The sequence below is a fragment of the Pan paniscus genome, chromosome 2 (genome assembly GCF_029289425.2).
Source record: "Pan paniscus chromosome 2, NHGRI_mPanPan1-v2.0_pri, whole genome shotgun sequence".
In the NCBI taxonomy this organism is placed as follows: Eukaryota; Metazoa; Chordata; class Mammalia; order Primates; family Hominidae; genus Pan; species Pan paniscus.
This window is the reverse complement of record NC_085926.1, coordinates 17719493-17738200: the sequence shown is the minus strand read 5'-3', so window position 1 is coordinate 17738200 and position 18708 is coordinate 17719493. Positions and strand designations below refer to the sequence as shown.

General features: G+C 42.7%; 1 protein-coding gene and 1 long non-coding RNA gene across 25 annotated transcripts in view; one reads left to right on the top strand and one right to left on the bottom strand.

Moving 5' to 3' along the window:
- The first annotated feature begins 2777 nt into the window (after positions 1-2777).
- TBC1D5 (TBC1 domain family member 5) overlaps positions 2778-18708 on the top strand; it is a 595437-nt gene continuing 579506 nt past the window's right edge. For 7 of the 24 annotated variants that reach the window (XM_055109553.2, XM_034955938.3, XM_063602218.1 and 4 more), the window contains exon 1: positions 14107-14296. The gene's annotated coding sequence lies outside the window, so the exon portion shown is untranslated. Of the gene's footprint in view, positions 2931-3394; positions 3480-4014; positions 4282-13922; positions 14297-18708 lie in introns of those variants that run through there. The other 17 variants (XM_055109552.2, XM_008951654.5, XM_055109548.1 and 14 more) reach the window with 11 other exon arrangements.
- Positions 11114-13789, bottom strand: LOC130541316 (uncharacterized). Its single transcript, XR_008955358.2, has 2 exons — positions 13656-13789; positions 11114-11439 (listed from the first exon to the last, which is right to left on the bottom strand). It is a non-coding gene; the product is annotated as an uncharacterized LOC130541316 (long non-coding RNA).

Below are 18708 nucleotides of genomic sequence, written 5' to 3'. Positions count from 1 at the left end.
TAAAGATGGCCCAATATTGCCCTTGACATTCTTCCCATTGAAAAGTGTATCTGCCTCAACCTCAAATCAGGGTGTGCTTAAACTAACTTGTAACCAATAGAATGCAGTGGAAGTAATGTTGCATGATTTCCAAGGTTAAGGCCAGAAAAGACCATGAAGCTTTCACCCTTTTCCTTGGAACACACATACTCAGAGCCCTGGGCTGCCGTGTATAAATCTGATCACCCTAAGGCTACCATGCTGTGATCAAGTGAAGCCACGTGAAGAGGCCTCCTGGAGGTGCTCTAATAGGTAGTGCCAGTCTTTGAGTTCTTCCAGACCATATGCCAGATATGTGACTGAAGGTGCATTTGGATGATTCCAACCCCTAATAGTTGACTTCTCCAGCCTTTGAGTTTTCCTAGCTGAGGACCAGATGAGGTAAAGAGACAAGTCATCCTTAATGTGTCCTGTCTAATTCCTGACAAAAGGATTGTTGTTCTACACTCCACTAAGTTTGGGGTGGTTTGTTATACAACATTAATAACTGGAACACAAGAGCTACTACCTGAATTGAGTGCCTCTTGGCCAGTAAAGTCACCTGTCCCACACAAGAAAGAAAACCACTTCCCCTCTAAAACCACAGATTCTCCATTCAGAAATGGTGCTCTAAGGTATTATTATATGTCTACTGATCTGATGTTGCATTTTTCCCCTGGTTTCTCTTACTAAGCAATTTGAAATTCTTTTATGAAGAGTGTAGCATATGACCAAAATCTATTTACCCAGCAGGCAGTTTTCCTCATTCCCTTTTTGTTTCTATTCTATTTATAGCACTTTTCATTAGATTACTAAGAATCCCAAGATTGAACTTGTCTGTTCACTTACTCCTCTTTCTGCTGTGTTGCATGCTGGGAGTTGCCTCTGAATGCACAGGGAGATTGATGCTAATGAGATTGGATGCAAGAAAGTGAAGGTGAATGATAGAACTGTAGTTCTTACCGGCTTATTGATGTTTGTTTTATAGCCAGTAAAGTACCCGCACACTGGAGTTAAATGCAGACAATGAAGTTATGCCAAATATTTTCCTGCGTTGTTGACATCCTCTGTATTGTATTGTTTGGGAGGGAGAAACTCATAGAAGGTAGTTTAGGGATAAGTTTTCCATCCATCATCATCAATAAATCAGCTAGTTGAAATTTCACCTGGACTTTAGCAACTTGCTTTCTCTCATTTTAAGTCCACAGCACCATATGCCAATTTTTCTCATTTTCTCTCTCTTTGTGGCATTTTAATGGGACATTGGAAGGTGGCCTATGAGACATCTCTAGACAGCCTCTTTGTGAACCCAGATTGTAGACATACTTTAGAGGCTTTTGCCCTAGGACTATATCTCCAATATATTAACATAAGATATGAAAGTTAAATGAATAGTCTGATACATGGAATTAAACTGTAATTTTTCAGAAATGCATCTGTTCATGTCTTAAGGCATACATAAATGAATTGATAATTGGATATCAGGGAGAGTTGGCTAAATATACGACACTTATCATGACACTACAGTATTTGGAAAAAATGGCATTGTATTTGAAGGAATAGCATTATGCCCTTTAAATATTTTTGATAGAACACTGTTTCAACTTCTGGTATTTTTATGTGTAAAATAGATTTAATTAATAAATTGAAGATAGCCTAATAGCTAATGTCCTTCAAATAGCAATATTAAATGTTAAGCTGCAAATTATTCCTCATTATTCCATTTTAATTGAACAGGTAAACAATTATTAAGCTGAAAACAGATGATCATAAGAGGGTTTGATGAGTTAAAAAGTAAACAGAAAAGGCCAGGTGTGGTGACTAACACCTGTAATCCCAGCACTTTAGGAGGCTGAGGAAGGCAGATCATTTAAGGTGGGGAGTTCGAGACCAGCCTGGCCAACACGGTGAAACCCCGTATCTACTAAAAACACACAAAAATTAGTCAGGCATGGTAGTGCACACCTGTAATCCCAGCTACTCAAGAGGCTGAGGCAGGAGAGAACCCAGGAGGTGGAGGTTGCAGTGAGCCAAGATCGTGCCACTGCACTCCAGCCTGAGCAACAGAGTGAGACACCATCTCAAAAACAAAACAAAACAAAACAAAAAAAAAACAAGTAAACAGAAAAAATATCAGTTTGTCAGGCTCATGAGGCAAACTCATTTGTGAGGAAATAGATCCCAACAAACAACCATCAGTTAAAGAAAACTATTGAAAGTTGAAACACAAACACAGGAATAAAATATTAGCATTGTCCATATTATATCTAAGAAAATACGTAAATGTGTTTCTTTTTATTTGGATTACAACAGTGTAGCCTTTTAAAATGAAACAAAATTACTTTTTCCAGTTACTAATTAATATTCAGTTGTATTATGCTATATGTTAAACTTGAGGCTTTGTCCACAAGATAACTTTTCCAAAGTAATTTTTTTCTAACTGAACTCGTAACCCTTTCACCACCCTCATACCTGAGTATGCAAGATTTCCCGTTACAGTTTATAGTTAGGACTTCTGTCTTTGCAGTATATGGGCACAAAAGGCTATGTTATATTTGCCATGGGAATGATACTATTTAAGGCCCTGTGCTTACAAAATCTTTACCTTACTTATATTACTATAAAGTAGATTTTGTATTTTATAGAGGATTGCATACCAAGGTAGCATGAAGCTGTACCAGTGTATGGCTTGAGTTGTCAGTTACATGATATTGTGGCTTGTTCTTTCAAAGTGGCAGTCAGGGATCTCATTGTGATGTCACAGGCAACTTGACAAGCTTGATCAACCAGCACAGCTGGCTACCTGTGCTTGCTTGGCTTTGTTCATTTTCCACATTCTTCAATCTCTCCCTACAGTGGAATTTTATTCACCATGTCCTCTGTCATGGGACTTTGCATTGCTTCCCTCTAAAGTAAGCAGATATATTACCACATCATATTGATATTCGGTTTGGCCATGTGACTTGCTTAAGATAACAGAATGTGGGCAGAAGTGATAGTATGTCAATTTTGAGCCAAAGCCTTAAGAGACCTAGAATGTTTCTGCTTGCCCCTTTGTACTTCACTCATTTGCCATGAGCAGAACATGAACATGCCCTGTGTAGCTTCTAGTCCCAGAATGAAGAATACATGTGGAACAGACCTGAACCCAACCCAAAGCCTGGAGTCCAGCCTAGCCCACTTTGGCCCAGTCAGGCTCAAGTGAGATCATATGAAACACAGCCAACCTGTAATCCTTAAGCAAGAAAGATAAATGTTTGTTTTTGCAAGTCATTGAGATATTGGGGTTGTTTTGCAGCATTGTTGCAACAATAGCTAATTAATATATTTCCCGTTGTTGGTTCTCATGCATTTGTCTTCCTGTGTGCATGTTTAGTGCTTTTGGCTATCTATTCAAATGGACGGAATCAAGTGGAACATGCCAAGGACCAATTGAGACATTTTTGCTGTAAATTCTCCAGGTTAGCAGAGAGATGTTACGTATCTTTAATGCTCTTATTTCAGTCATCTTTTTAAAGGATTTCAAGGTGGGCATTCAGCCTAACAAAACTGGCTGGAGATTCAGAGTTTTAACTATTTCTGTGGATGAGTTGTGACTTAGCCATTCAGATTGTAAGTACTTTGATGAATAGACTCTCTTCCTCTTATATCATGTTGTGAAGCCCTAACATATGTGAGCAAGCATTTGAGCATTCTCATGAATTAGCATGTGACCCTAACCAAGTTTCTTCATTTGAGTGGACCACATATTCATATCTTATTTATGTGTACTAATGTCTACAGTGGACAGACTTTAGGATAGCCTTTAATTATTTCTGCCTCCTGGTACACATCCTCATGTAATACCCTCCCTTGAGGGTGGAAGGGACCTGTGTCTTCCTTCTAACAAATAGTATGTTGTATGGTAAGTGAGATGTCACTTCTATGATTATAGTATGTAAGATGTAACATCTGCCTTGTTAGGAAACTCGCTTTCTCTTGCTGGTTTTGATTAAGCAAGCTGCTATGTGGTGAGGCCCACATGGCAAGAAACTGAGGGCAGCCTCCATCTGACAGCCAGCAAGAAACTGAGGTCCTCAATCCTACAACTGGCAAGGAACTGAATTCTGCCAAGAATCATGTGAGCTTGGAAGCAGATATTTTCCCCAGTGAACACATGAGATAGACTGCAGCCTCAGCAGCAACTTGATTGCAAACACATGGGGAGATCCTGAAGCAAAGAACCTTGTTAAGCCATGTGCAGACTCTTGACCTACAGAAACTGTGAGTTTTTTAAATGCATGTTGTTTTAAGCAGCTACAATATATAAATGATGTGTTCAACTATAGCAACTTGAACAAGCAACTGTATTTCCATAATATGATACATATTTACTTTTTTTTTTTTTTTTTTTGAGACATGTCTCACTCTGTTGCCCAGGCTGGAGTGCAGTGGCATGATCTCGGCTCACTACAACCTCCGCCTCTCAGGTTTAAGTGATTCTTGTGCCTCAGCTTCCTGAGTAGCTGGAATTACAGGCGCCCACCACCACACATGGCTAATTTTTGTATTTTTAGTAGACACGGGTTTCACCATGTTAGCTAGGCTGGCCTTGAACTCCTGACCTCAGGTGATCTGCCTGCCTCGACCTCCCAAAGTGCTGGGATTATGGGCATGAGCCACTGTACCTATTTACTTCTCTTCATTTCAAACATTTATTGAATACCTACCAAATGCAACACACTTCTTAAAACACTGAGGGTTCAGAGACAAATAAGAAATACTGTTTGCCCTTGAGGGGCTCATAGTCTATGGAATGTCAGACATTTAAGCATTTAAGCAGCTGCTCATAACATATTGGGGCAAACACTCTAACAGGGATATGGAACTAAATGGTGTAAGCCAGTTGCTTTTTTTTTTTTTTTTTTTGAGATGGAGTCTTTCTCTGTCGCCAGGCTGGAGTGCAATGGCATGATCTCAGCTCACTGCAACCTCCGCCTCCCAGGTTCAAGCGATTCTCCTGCCTCAGCCTCCCCAATAGCTGGGATTACAGGTATGCACCACCATGCCCAGTTAATTTTTGTATTTTTAGTAGAGACGGGGTTTCACCATGTTGGCCAGGATGGTCTTGATTTCTTGACCTTGTGGTCTGCCTGTCTTGGCCTCCCAAAGTGCTGGGATTACAGGCATGAGCCACCGCTCCCAGCCCGTGTTGCTTATTTAAGGTTTTTTTGGCACAACATTTTAAGCCTGTACCTGGAAAAAATGTAGGAGTCTCATCTGGCATAAGAAACACTATAAAATCACGTTGAAAAATGTTTATTAGGGAAACAGCTGTGCACACCAGACCAAGAATAAGTAATCCAATGGAAATAAATGCTATCACAGAGAACATATGATTCAAGGAAATGAATTTACCTACTTAATTGTGATCACGACTCCATTATCCTTTCACAAAACTGTTGAAAATCAACACTGATAATCTCCCAGCAATGAGGAAGGATAATGTTTTGAAATAAGGTGCTTTCAGAACAAAAATTAAGACATTAGTTTTACTGCTGTGCTATTTAGGCATACTAGTGGGCATATCATTGGAGACATTTGGGCAGTATAGCAAAAATACCTTTGTCTTTTTGATATCCAAAGTAAAGTCCAGAATTTGCTATTTTGTATGTGCAAACATTGAATTTCAATAATTATCGTTATATGTAGAATAAGCTGCTCTTCCTGCATACTGCTTTTTCTGATGAAGACTCAGAGATAATACTTATTAATTGTTATTAGTAAGAATTATTAACAAATAATTTATCAATAATAATCTATTATAATTATTATTGCACTATACATACATAATTATTTTATATATAGATACATAAATTGAATGGTTACTTTGATAGATATATAAATTGAATGGTTACTTTGTGCTAAATACCTAACAGGAGATTATCTCATTTAATGCTCTTAATGCTCACAACAACCTAACAAGTTAGGGACTATTATTATCTCTATCTTACAGATGAAACTGGAACCACAGAGGTTAAGTAACTTAATTAACTCACTTTAGGTTACATCATTAACAAGTAAGGGAGCTAGGATTTGAACTTGGACAATTCTACTCCTGAGTCTATGCACTTAACTTCTTAGTTTATATTCCCTCCTAATGTTTCTGACTACACCATGATCTTTACAACTTTGAGCACAGTTGCACTGGTGTTAATCAAAAGCATAACGGTGCAAACATGAGCCTTGTAATATCAATGCATTTGACATTTCTCAGGTATCCATAAATGTTGACATCATATCCTTTAAGGGCAAATGAATTAATTTATTTATGATTTTTAAATTGATCTAGATAGGCTTTCATGAGATTCTCTGCCTATCAACTTAGTTAACAGAATACAATACCATACATACATATATATATATGTATGTATATAATACCTTATATATTGTATTAGGTAGAGTATGCAGATTTAAAGCAAGACAGAAAAAATTCAGTGGCTTAAATAAGGTAGAAGTTTATTTCTCTCTAATTTAAATGTGTGGTGAGGCAGTCTGGGTTGGATAGGCAGTACTTTACCAAGCAATACAGGGTTGCAGTTTCCTGCAATCTGGTTGCTCTGCTGGGCTCTGCACATTGGAATCTGAGTCATTACTATATCTGTGTTCCCGGTAGCAAGAATAGAGAAAGAGAGGCAGTGTAGGGCACGAAACTTGTGTATGGAAGTGTAGGGAAGAAGAGAAAAATAGATTTGGAAAGGAGGAGGAGGTATACACAGGTATGCAGACACTACATACAAATCAATTTCTGGTTTTAGCATTTTGAGGGCAGACTTTCTGAAGAATAATTTCACTTTCATTTTCTATGACTAGGATGAGATTTAAAATGACTTTACAGCCACTCCCTAATATCACCGATCAATTGGTTGAGCACCTCATACTCTTTACTTACAAGGTTAGTTTATTAGGTGAAAGAGTTTTGAAATTATGGATGAGAAGAATTATATATATATGTGCTGGGTAACTAACACAAGGAATGGAGTAAACAAATATTGTTTTGTCTGCCAAGTATCTCTCCCTACTCTGCCAAATAGCCATGACCCTTCTTTAGGAAACAGACTCTCTCCTACTCTTTGTGGTTGTTGGTGGGAGGGTAAGCAGAGGAGGTGCCCCTTGCAGGTCTCTGCTATGCATACAGTCACGTCCTGAAGAAAGATGCCCTAAGTAGTTCTCTCTGCATAACACCACTCTGTATGTACCACAGGATGACCTCAGCCCTGGGGCCCCATTAACATGATCTCTTCCTGTGTCTTGTCAGCTGAGGGGTAGTTGAGTTCCCTCCCGCTGTTGCTCATCTCTGGAAAATCTCCCCCATTGCATATTTGCTGCTCTGCACATTGGAAACTGAGTCACCACTCTGTGTTCCAGGTAGCAGGAATGGCTCTTCCATCACCTGTTAACTCATTCCCTGTATTAGATTTCAACTGTTGTAAATAGTTGAAGTGGTTTCTCTTCTCCTGGTTGACTTATGAAATGGTCTACTCTGTTGGGTTGTTACAGGTCCAGCCACACGTAAAGACTGACTAGTTCCCCTATAATCCCAATTCTCAATTATTTCAGAAGAGAAGCTGATTGGTCTCAGTTTGTTGTAGGCTATTGAAGAGAATTGATTGAGGGATAGTGATTTTTTGTTTTGTTTTTTTTTTTTTTGAGACAGAGTTTCACTCTTGTTGCCCAGGCTGGAGTGCAATGGTGCTATCTTGGCTCACCGCAACCTTCGCCTCTCGGGTTCAAGCGATTCTCCTGCCTCAGCCTCCTGAGTAGCTGGGATTACAGGCATGGCATGCGCCACCAGGCCTGGCTAATTTTGTATTTTTAGTAGAGACGGGGTTTCTCCATGTTGGTCAGGCTGGTCTCGAACTCCGGACCTCAGGTGAGCCGCCCGCCTCGGCCTCCCAAAGTGCTGGGATGATAGTTCTTGTTATGAGCTAGACAAATAACTCTGAAAGTATCTGCTCCAGAAACACAGAATGGTATGGCCGGGTGCGGTGGCTCATGCCTGTAATCCCAGCAGTTTGGGAGGCTGAGGTGGGTGGATCACGAGGTCAAGAAATCAAGACCATCCTGGCCAACATGGTGAAACCCCGTCTCTACTAAAAATACCAAAAATTAGCTGGGTGTGGTGGCAGGCGCCTGTAATCCCAGCTATATGGGAGGCTGACGCAGGAGAACTGCTTGAACCCGGGAGGTGGAGGTTGCAGTGAGCCGAGATCGTGCCATTGCACTCCAGCCTGGGCAAAAAGAGCAAAACTCCGTCTCGAAACAAAAAAGAAACACAGAATGGTGTGTGGGGTATCAAAATGGCTATATTACCCCACAAAACTTTTATTGTTAGCCTCACAATATCTATCACAATATTAATCATTTTTACAGTCAAAATAACTCAAACAATCTTTCTTTTTTTTTTAATTAATTTTTTTTGAGACAAGGTCTCACTGCAGCGTGGACCTGCTGGGCTCAAGTGATCCTCCCACCTCAGTCTCCCGAGTAGCTGGGACTTCAGGTGTGTGCCACCATGCCCAGCTAGTTTTTTGTGTGTGTTTTGTAGAGACAGGGTTTTGCCATGTTGCGCAGGCTGGTCTTGGACTCCTGAGCTCATGCAACCCGCCCATCTCAGCTTCCCAAAGTGCTGGGATTACAGGCGTGAGCCACTGTGCCTGACCTTTCTTATTTTCTTAACAGTGAAATGCTTTAGCTTGTTGTTATCTCTACCTAGGGTTAGCTGCATTTTAATAGATGGCTCTAGGAGATGAAACGTTCTTCAAAACCCAAAACCCAAAAGAATGAAAAGAATTTAGATGTCTTGATATTACTAATAACTGTGACCTGTAGCTATAGTCTGAGGATGAAAAAGGAAGTCCTAGAATGGGGTTGTGTTTCAGTTCAGGTCCTCTGAGAAGCAAATACCACAATGGGACTTACAAAATGAACTGAAACACAACCCCATTCTGGGACTTCCTTTTCATTTACATCAAAGCTTTTGGTGTACAAAAGCTTTATTGAGAGAACACCAATAAAGGGAAAAAAGCAGGAGCTGGACTGTGTGTGTGTGGGCAGAGGTGAAGACTTCAGACCACAATGCAGGTCTGTAACCTGGGAAAGCTAAGGGGAAAGGATAGAAGAGTTGTTAAGAAGAGTTTTAGACTGTGGCACACTTCTAAGAAAGTTTTGGCCATGCCACTGGGGAATCCTTGAGCCAAAGCCGCCTGTTAGAGGATTCCTCCTTTGGCCTTCACTAATACCCCTGCTGCAATCAATCATTGAGTGGGAGTAGCCCAGGAGAAGTGTGGCCTCAGCATGAACTTGGTAGTGGATCCAGTGGGGCAGCTGCTGAGGCCGAAAGTCAACTATGTTCTTGCAGCAGGAGATCTGAGTCGGGCATTTCCATGGATGACGCAGAGGGTAGCACGCCAGCTCCACGCATAGCCCATGCTTACCACAACCCTTTCACTTCCCACTGGACAATCCCATACTGTAGGCTGTACATCTTATTATCATGTCAGTCTATGCCACCATAGCAATTTCAGGATCTAATGATGGCCAGTTTACCTGGGTGAGTTGAATGGAGTGGAGGAGAAAAGAGCCAGGAGAAGGGATGTGGATGGTGACCTGACCAGAGTAGTCCCAGGCTGAGTGTCCATATGGCCAGAGGCCTGGGAGATTGCTGATCCTTGCCAAGATACTTTAAGAACATTTGTGTTATTTTCTGCTTCATTTTCCGCCATGTCCCAAGACAGAGAATGCACATAGATGTCGAAGCAGAGAATCAACTAGCACACAAGCTGCTGCAAAACCAAGTGTCACAATTTATTTTTATTTTATTTATTTATTTATTTATTTATTTATTTATTTATTTATTTATTTATTTTGAGATGGAGTCTTGCTCTGTCACCCAGGCTGGAGTGCAGTGGCGCGATCGCAGCTCACTGCAAGCTCCACCTCTCGGGTTCATGCCATTCTCCTGCCTCAGCCTCCCGAGTAGCTGGGACTACTCAGCGCCTGCCCGCCACTATGCCCGGCTAATTTTTTTGTATTTTTAGTGGAGACAGGGTTTCACTGTGTTAGCCAGGGTGGTCTCGATCTCCCGACCTCACGATCCACCCGCCTCGGCCTCCCAAAGTGCCAGGATTACAGGCGTGAGCCACCGTGCCCAGCCCCACAATTATTTTTTTAATGCTGAAGTTAGTTCAAATTTAATTTTTCTGCCTTAAACTCAAATTCTATTATAGCTAACAAAACTGAAAATGAATTTTTATACAAAGTTTGTATTTTAAGGAGTTATTAATAATCAGCTTGATTACTTTTGTTTCTTTTTCCTAGATTACATTGCAGGCCACTCTCTGCCTTGTCGGGGTGCTCTGTATTGACTGAGGACCATTGGGTCCCTCAGATTGTCTCTTGGGGAGTAAGAACGTGAGAAGCCTGAGAGAAGCTGGATCCTTACAGCTATTGTTGTAGCCTAAAGGATGGGGTCATTGCTGTGGCTCTTTACGATGCCACCTGGGCTTCCCAGTCTGGGAACCATCAGAATGCAGGTCATGGGAGATGACTGGGCTGTTTTCCAACATCTCCTTACTTCTTGCCTGATAATAAACCCCTAAGGTAGTCTGGATGCCTGAGTGACTTTTCTTTGCAATGTGGAAGAACTTGATTAATCCTCAGTAGTTCAGGATAGAGATGATGAGGATCTGAGGTGAGAAGTGTTTGGGGGACTGGAGAAGAAAGCTCATTACTTGGTGACTGAATATTGCAGGATAAGGAGTAAAGGGACACGCCCAGGTTTTCTGCTTCGGGAACTAGGGGAATAAATGCACAACCAGCGGGTGGCGGGGGAGGGGGAGCGGTGGGGGAAAGGACACAGGTCAGGTTTGAAGGGTATTTGAAAAACTCAACTCAAGTATATTGAGTTTGAAGTACCTGTGAGACCACCTGGGATACATCTCTAGCAGGCAGCTAGAGATGCCTGCTAGCTCTGTTCTGTTCTGGTTATTTAATGATATAAATAGGTCTGTTCTGGTTATTTAATGATATCTAATAAACTATAGCAAAACTTAGTGGCTTAATACAACTGTTTTATTTAGTTTTCCACAATTCTGCTATTTGGGCACTGGGGAAAAAAGCTCATCTCTGTTCCATGTGGTGTCAGCTGCGGCAGCTTGAGTAGGGCTGGAAAATCCACTTCCAAGACTGTCTCAGTCACATGCCTGGCAGGCTGGTGCTGACTGGCCAGTAGGAGCACAGCTAGGGCTGTTGGCCAGGGGCCTTAGTTTTCTTCCATTTGGTCTCTCCAGGTGGCTTGGTTAGACTCTTCACAGTGTGGTAGTTTCAGAGTAGTTGGATATCTTACATGGTGCTTCCCACAAAGGGCAAAAATGATAGCTGCTGTCAAAGTTAAAAACTAAACAGGTGAGGAAATAGATTTCATTCAGGCAATTACATTAGGGAGAGTACTCCAGATTTGAAGATCAGAGTGTCTCAGCAGGGTGGTTTTGCCCTATACTTTTATTACTATTTTAGAGCATGGTTTTGCTGTTGTCTAGGCTGCTCTCAAACTCCTGGGCTCAAACAATTTTCCCACCTCAATCTCCTGAGTAGGTGGGAGTACAGGTGTGCACCACTATGCCTGGTTGCTTTATACTTTTACAGGGAGGCATAGACAGGTTATAGATGAGATGATTACAGTTGGGATTATTTTTGTAATCAGAGAATTCTCAGCTATGAAATGTTTATCGCTACCTAATTTCAAGGGGGAAAAAGTAGTTCTAATCCTAGCTAATCATTCATGAGACAAATAGGAAGTTGAAAGGTGACTGACCTTCCCCACAGGTTCGGGAAAAAAGGAAAGGTATGTGTTTGGTCTTGTCACAGGTCATCTACTAGTTTTATCAGAGAAACTGGACAATGAGTCTCATTTAAGTAATATGGAGAAGGATTGGTCTTTGTGGTAAACTGTTTCGCAGAACACAAAAAGATGGTGGGATTTCTTAACTATTTCTGTTTCCCATGAGTCTCTGGTAAAGTTCAAAGTTGTCACTGCAAAGCCTTTTTTTTTTTTTTTTTTTTTTTTTGAGACGGAGTCTCACTCTGTCGCCCAGGCTGGAGTGCAGTGGCGCGATCTCGGCTCACTGCAACCTCCACCTCCCAGGTTCATGCCATTCTCCTGCCTGAGCCTCCCGAGTAGCTGGGACTACAGGCGTGTGCCACCATGCCTGGCTAATTTTTTGTATTTTTAGTAGAGACGGGGTTTCACTGTGTTAGCCAGGATGGTCTCAATCTCCTGACCTCGTGATCCACCCGCCTTGGCCTCCCAAAGTGCTGGGATTACAGGCGTGAGCCACCGCGCCTGGCCCTGCAAAGTCTTTTAAGGCCTAGGCCTAGAAGTGACAGAGAGTAATTTTTGCCATATTTGATTGTTTAAGGCAGGTGACAGGTCCGGCCCAGACTCAAGGGCAGAGGACTATACATGGGCATGAATACTGGGAGGCACAGTTAATTGTGGGCCATAAGAAAATAGTCTACCACAAGGTCTGAATCTTGGGCTGAATATTTAGAATGGGATGCCATTAGCATAACCTATGTGGTAGCTGAAACTATGAGGTGGGATCACTCTGTGGGTGTACACAGTGGTAAATGCAGAAAAGAGTCCAACAACTTTGTAAACATATGAGAATGGAATCTTGAGGGTTGTCATTTTCCTAGTTTCTCAGAAGCCCCTGTTAATCCTATTTCTTCATATACATTCATCCCAGGATTTTCTGTCATTTTGTTGCTAGCCCCATTTCTTGACTATCATCTCAGTATTCACCAGTCTAACAGTGACGATGACTGGTCTAGCCAGAACTCCCAATTAGGGAGTTTTTACATTTTATTTATTTGATAAATAAATAAATCTGGCCGGACTAAATCTGGCCACAGGCACTAACATAACCTGTTCAGTTTCTGCAACAGAAAGAGGGGCAACAGAAAAAGAGGGATCCCTGTGTGAAGTGGGGTGTTTGTCCACAAAGGTCTCCCACACAGGCATCTTCCTCTGAAGCTAGATAACCTTCAGAAATATGACCTTTCTCTGACTTGGTTTCCTTTTCTGGACTAAACAGTATCAATATTCGTTGGAGCTCTTTGTGAAGAAAAGCTAATAAAATACCATAAATCTCTTTTACTAAGTGAAGCATTTTCCACTCTAATTAACATTATGATTTAAAGGCTTTCATATTGGGGAAACAAACACCACCTTCCCACGTGCTTGGGTTAAAGGGGATCTTAAATCATGATTATGCAGAGACCAAGGGCAACGATAAAAGTTTTAGACATTACCTGTGTTCTGATAGTCATCAGACGTTTAGGGAGATACTACAACACTGAAGACCCTATCCAAGTTTATGAGATAAAGATAGAAACCACAGTCTAGTATTGTGGGCTTGTGAAAAAATAACTCCTAACCTTTATTTTTCTATGGGTTGTACTACAAGGTAGGTCTGCACAAAGTGCTAGTGACTCCTCTAAAGTAGGCAGGGTTAAGTTTCACGGAGAAAGTGACAGATGAGTTGAGTTAGAAGCCTACTCAGCTACAGAAAAATGTGGCATGGAAGGCCATTTACCTGTGACAAGGAAATGTAAATTCCTTGGCAGGAGAGCCAGGATCTCAGGAGAGTCCCCGGGACCCTCTGCTCCCCTTCTCAGTCCAACCCTGGGAAGACAGTTGGTGGATGTGAACCTCTGACTAAGACCCAGGAGCTGGTTCCCAGCCTCCAGCCGCGCGCCGGTTGGAAGCAGGGAGAGAAGGGAGGGGTAAAAGCCCTCAGGCGCATGCGCTCAGCAGCCTGCCGGCTTAGCCAAGGAGAGCTCTGCCCGCGGCTCACTCCCCACTTACTCGCTTCTCGCGCCTCGCGGGCCCCAGAAACCCGCACCCGAGAGCGAGCGCGTTGCGCTCGCGCGCAGACTTCAGGTCCCGGGCGGGCGCCTGCGCACGAGCTTCCCAGGCGCGCGGGCTGCGAGGTTATTAGAGGTGGAGCGCGGGGAGGGCGCGCGGCGGGAGGCGGCCGCCGTTACGGCGCGAGCGTGGTCACGTGGCCGCTGGTCACCGCCGCCACCCCCTCCCGCCCTGTTCTCTTTCAGGTCGGGCCGGGCCCGGCCGCTTCCGCGAGCGCCCTGCAGACTGAGGGAGAGAGAGAGAAAGAGGAGGGGAGGAGGAGGAGGAGGATTCAGGGAATAGGAGCTGGGGAGCCCTTCTGCGCCACAGGTAAAATAAAATAATAATGATGATGATCGTGAAAAAGCCCAAGCCCTCTGAACGCCTCCGCCTTCCTCCAGTGCAGCCCCACATGCAGTCGTTCCCGCCCCGGCCTCCCACTCAGCCTCAGGACAGGTTTCGCCTCCCTTCGCGCCGCTGCTGCAGCCGCAGCCGCCGCCGCCTTCTCACGGGAGGGCCTGAGGGTGCCGCCGCCACGGCGGACGGGTTGCCGCACCGCCCCCCGTTTGTGCGCCTCGGAGTCGGCGTCGGGGGTGGATGGCGGGAGGGGTGGACCCTTCAGCTCCCTGGCGGGCAGGGCGGGCAGGGCGAGCTGGGCGGGGTGGCTGCTTGCAGTCTGCCTGCTTTTCCTGCCCCAGGAGGTCGGGGTCTAGACTGGAAGGCCAGCTGCAGTAAAGGCAGGGCCTGGCGGCTGGACTAGTGCTCAACTTCCTACTTAGTAAATTTCCATGTTCATTTGGGCCCCGGGAAGCACGCTTCCTTCCCTAGCCGGAAGCGAAACGGGCCCTGAATCCTCAAACCTTAAAAAATAGTCTTTAGAAGAGAGAAGCCTTGACTTCACTTTTGAGGAAGGGAACCGTGACCTGGATTTAGTACGACTTAAGTTTATTCACACGTAAGAAACTGAGGTCTTTCAGGATAAGAGCAAAAAAAAAAAAAAAAAAAAAAAAAAAAAAATTTCGCAGGGAGGGCAAATCCCGCTCCCCACCCCGACTTTTCCTGGAAAAACACACAGACCTTCACTACAAGATTCGATTCTACAAGTGACCTAGAATTTGTTCGATACTAGTTACTCGTTTTAGTTATAGGAATTATAATCTGTGTTTAAAGTTAACATCCTGTAGATTTTTTTCGAATAATAACTTTCTGGAAAGAGTTCATTTGTCAACTCTGAATTGGACAAAATCCTAAGATTTTAACATGCAGGTTTCACACGTTTGGACCAGGTTGCCTGGAATTTCTAGACCCGGTAATTCTTTTGTAAACCTTTATAAGTGTTGTGCTCTTGCACAAAATACTTAAAGCAGGAAGCAATAAATAGGTATTGTTGAAAAATAAGCCTTTGCTATCGGTGGCAAAGAAATTCGTTTATATATTGGTTTTTTTCTTTGGGCTTTTCTGATTCCGTGTCTTGGTACTTTTCATACCATATCTCTGAATTCATTTGTAAACTTGAGCATTTTTAATTTTTACAGCTATCTGCAGTATCACAGAACACTCAAACCTTAATGTGGGTGGGAATCACTTGGGGCTCTTATTAAAAATGCATTTTCTGGTTCAGTAGGCCTATGGTGCATTTTGATATTGTACATTTCTGATAACGTGCAGCTGGACAAGGGACTATCTTTGAGTAGCAAGGAAGTGGATAACTTGTGTGCAAAGAAATAAAGTGATGTATTTATCAATAAACACGTTCTTTTTAATAACTCACCCCCGGGTGTAGAGGTGGCTTGGGAGAAGGGGCAAATGGCAGGATGAACTGAGAAAGCTTTCAGAGTGAGCAGGCTGAGTCTGGATTCCAGGGGAGGGGATAGGAAGAGTGCAAATATTGTGTCTGTATGCTGTATGGTGACTGCATCACCTGGTCTATGAATTTTCCATTAGAAGCGTGGTGTGCTGTTAGGTGAAAGACTTGCTCAGCTATGCGTCATTGGGTTTTATCAGCATATAGGCGAGGAATCCTGGTCTCTGAGTGTACAGCTGAGATGAAAATTTCTTTTATTGGCGGAAGTATTGAGTGTGTGCTCTCAAATGCGGCCTCAGTTGAGTAGTGCATTCCTGAGTTTTGGAAGCAAATTTGCAAACAATTGAGAGTCGTACAGTGGGTGTTCTAACTGGATTCAGGTTTTTTCTAATGTAATTTTTTCACACGTAAATTAAAAAGTTTAGAAATGTCACACATAACTTCATACACTTTATGGAGAAATGGTTGTACTTTTAATTTTTTTCTTTTTATTTATACTCCAACTGAGCAGAGGTTGTACTTCTAAATAACTTTGTGGAAGTTTTTAGTACCATAATTTTTATAATTTTCATTCCAGTCCTTTGATATTTATGACAGTACTTCTGAAGCGCTTACTGAGTGCTGGACACTGTTGTAAGTGCTTTACGGAACTTGACTTTCTTTTTTTTGAGACGGACTCTCGCTCTGTCGCCCAGGCTGGAGTGCAGTGGTGCAGTGGCGCGATCTCGGCTCACTGCCACCTCTCCCTCATGGTTTCAAACACTTCTCCTGCCTCAGCCTCCCAGGTAGCCGGGATTATAGCCGCCCGCCACCACTCCCGACTAATTTTATTTTGTATGTTCTTTTTTAGTAGAGACGGAGGAGTTTCACCATGTTGGCCAGGCTGGTATCGACCTCCTGACCTCAAGTGTTGTGTCCACCTCGGCCTCCCAAGGTGCTGGAATTACAGGTGTGAGCCACTGTGCTCGGCCTACCTTTTTTTTTTGTTTTTTGTTTTTTTGAAAAGGAGTTTCGCTCTTGTCCAGGCTGGAGTATAATGGTGCGATCTCAGCTCACCGCAATCTCCGCCTCCCAGATTCAAGCGATTCTCCTGCCTCAGCCTCCTCAGGAGCTGGGATTACAGGCGCCCACCGCCATGCCCGGCTAATTTTTGTATTTTTAGTAGAGATGGGGTTTCACCATATTGGCCAGGCTGGTCTCGAACTGCTGACCTCAAGTAATCCACCTGCCTCAGCCTCCCAAAGTGCTGGGATTACAGACGTGATCCATCAGGATCACGCCAGGCCGCGCCTGGCCTGCTTTCATTTTAAAAGTCAAATTTGTCATCCGCCTCAGTGCTTGTAATCTTTTCTGAGTGAGATACTGAAATTTGCAGTTTCGTTTTGCTTGCACTTGTTCACTGGACCAGTAGTCACTGTTAAATGTAAAAGTATCTACTTCCTCTGAAAGTTTTTTATTCCTTTATTTACTGCCTGGGCTTGTCCTCCACCCTACATGTATGCGTAGTAGATTTAGTGTTTGTTATCCTAACCTTTAGGTTTAGGGATTGACTGGGTTTCTGACTTTTTATTTGGCCAATGAGGACGATACAGAAAATGAAGCATTGGTCATTATCACATTTTAACACTGAAAAAGTAAGAAGGACAACTCCGGAATAAAAGATGATCTTTTAAGTTGAATAATTTGTGTTTCATTTAAAAATGAATATATAATCCCTTCTCTTAACCCCCTTTTTGTCTCAGACCACTGAAAGCTTTGTCCTGTTAGCAGCAGCAGTCTGAGAAGTGGTGCTAGTCCACCTGATCCTGAGACATTTCTCTCAACATGGGTAGATCATTGGAATGGCAGTGTGTACAGTGTGTGTACCAGAACTTGAGAAATGTGAGGTCGGGGTGGTGGGATGGTCAGCAGTGGAAGAGCTGGGAGAGGGGAGGGAGATCATTTGACGGAGAGGGCCTGTGGGCTGCTTCTAGTAGCATCAATTATTACTAGAATAATGGTGAGTTTGGGAAGGATGTCAGTGTAACAACAAATCTCAGTGTAAATGCTTTCTCAAAAACCTGTGTTTAGGAAAATGTTTATCATTCTACAAATGTTAGGTAAACATTTAAAAATAATTCCTGTGCAATGATTTAGTAACATTAAACATTATATAAATTGAGGGATAAAAAGAGGCTCAGAGATTATCATCAGAGGTTAAGACTGTCCCAAATTCTCTCTTGTTCTTTTGGAGTATTAGGATAGAGTTGAAACCCTTGCTGCATGCTCACTTGTTGGCTTTTTTATTTTTTACCCTGATGCTGTGTTGTGGGCTGCATGGACATACCAGCTCTGCCATGCTTTCTGGGCCTCACAGCTGAATGGCCAAGTCATTACTTACGGTTATCCCAGGGAAGCATTTGTTGCACATCCGAATGATGGAAGCCTTCTAATTGCTATTTTCAGCTATTAATAATAATTTTAATATTTTTACAAATTCTATATGATTATGATATGTGTTATAATGCCATGCTGGTCAGCTACTTAGTCTCGCAGTGCCTCACTTTTCTCATCTTTAAAATGGGGAAAATAATAGTAACTTTGAGAATTAGAGAGAGAGAGAGAGAGTGTGTGTGTGTGTATGTGTGTGTGTGTGTTTAAAGCCCTTAATGCTATCACGTAAGTGATAGATATTCTGTGGATAATCTACAGTGTGGTAGATCATATCTATATAATCAAGACTGACTATATTTTTGGAGATTGTACAGTTTATTTGGGGTAAGGCTCTATGGGCCAAGAAAGCAGAGTTTGTACTTTTTGGATGAAAATACAAAATTGGTGTAGTAATGCTCTTATCCCTTTGGAGAATTAAATGCAAATAAATATAGTTTGACAGCCCAGATCTTTCAAAACAAGGAAGTAGGGCTGTCGAAAAAAACATGTCTTTGGTGATGGTGTG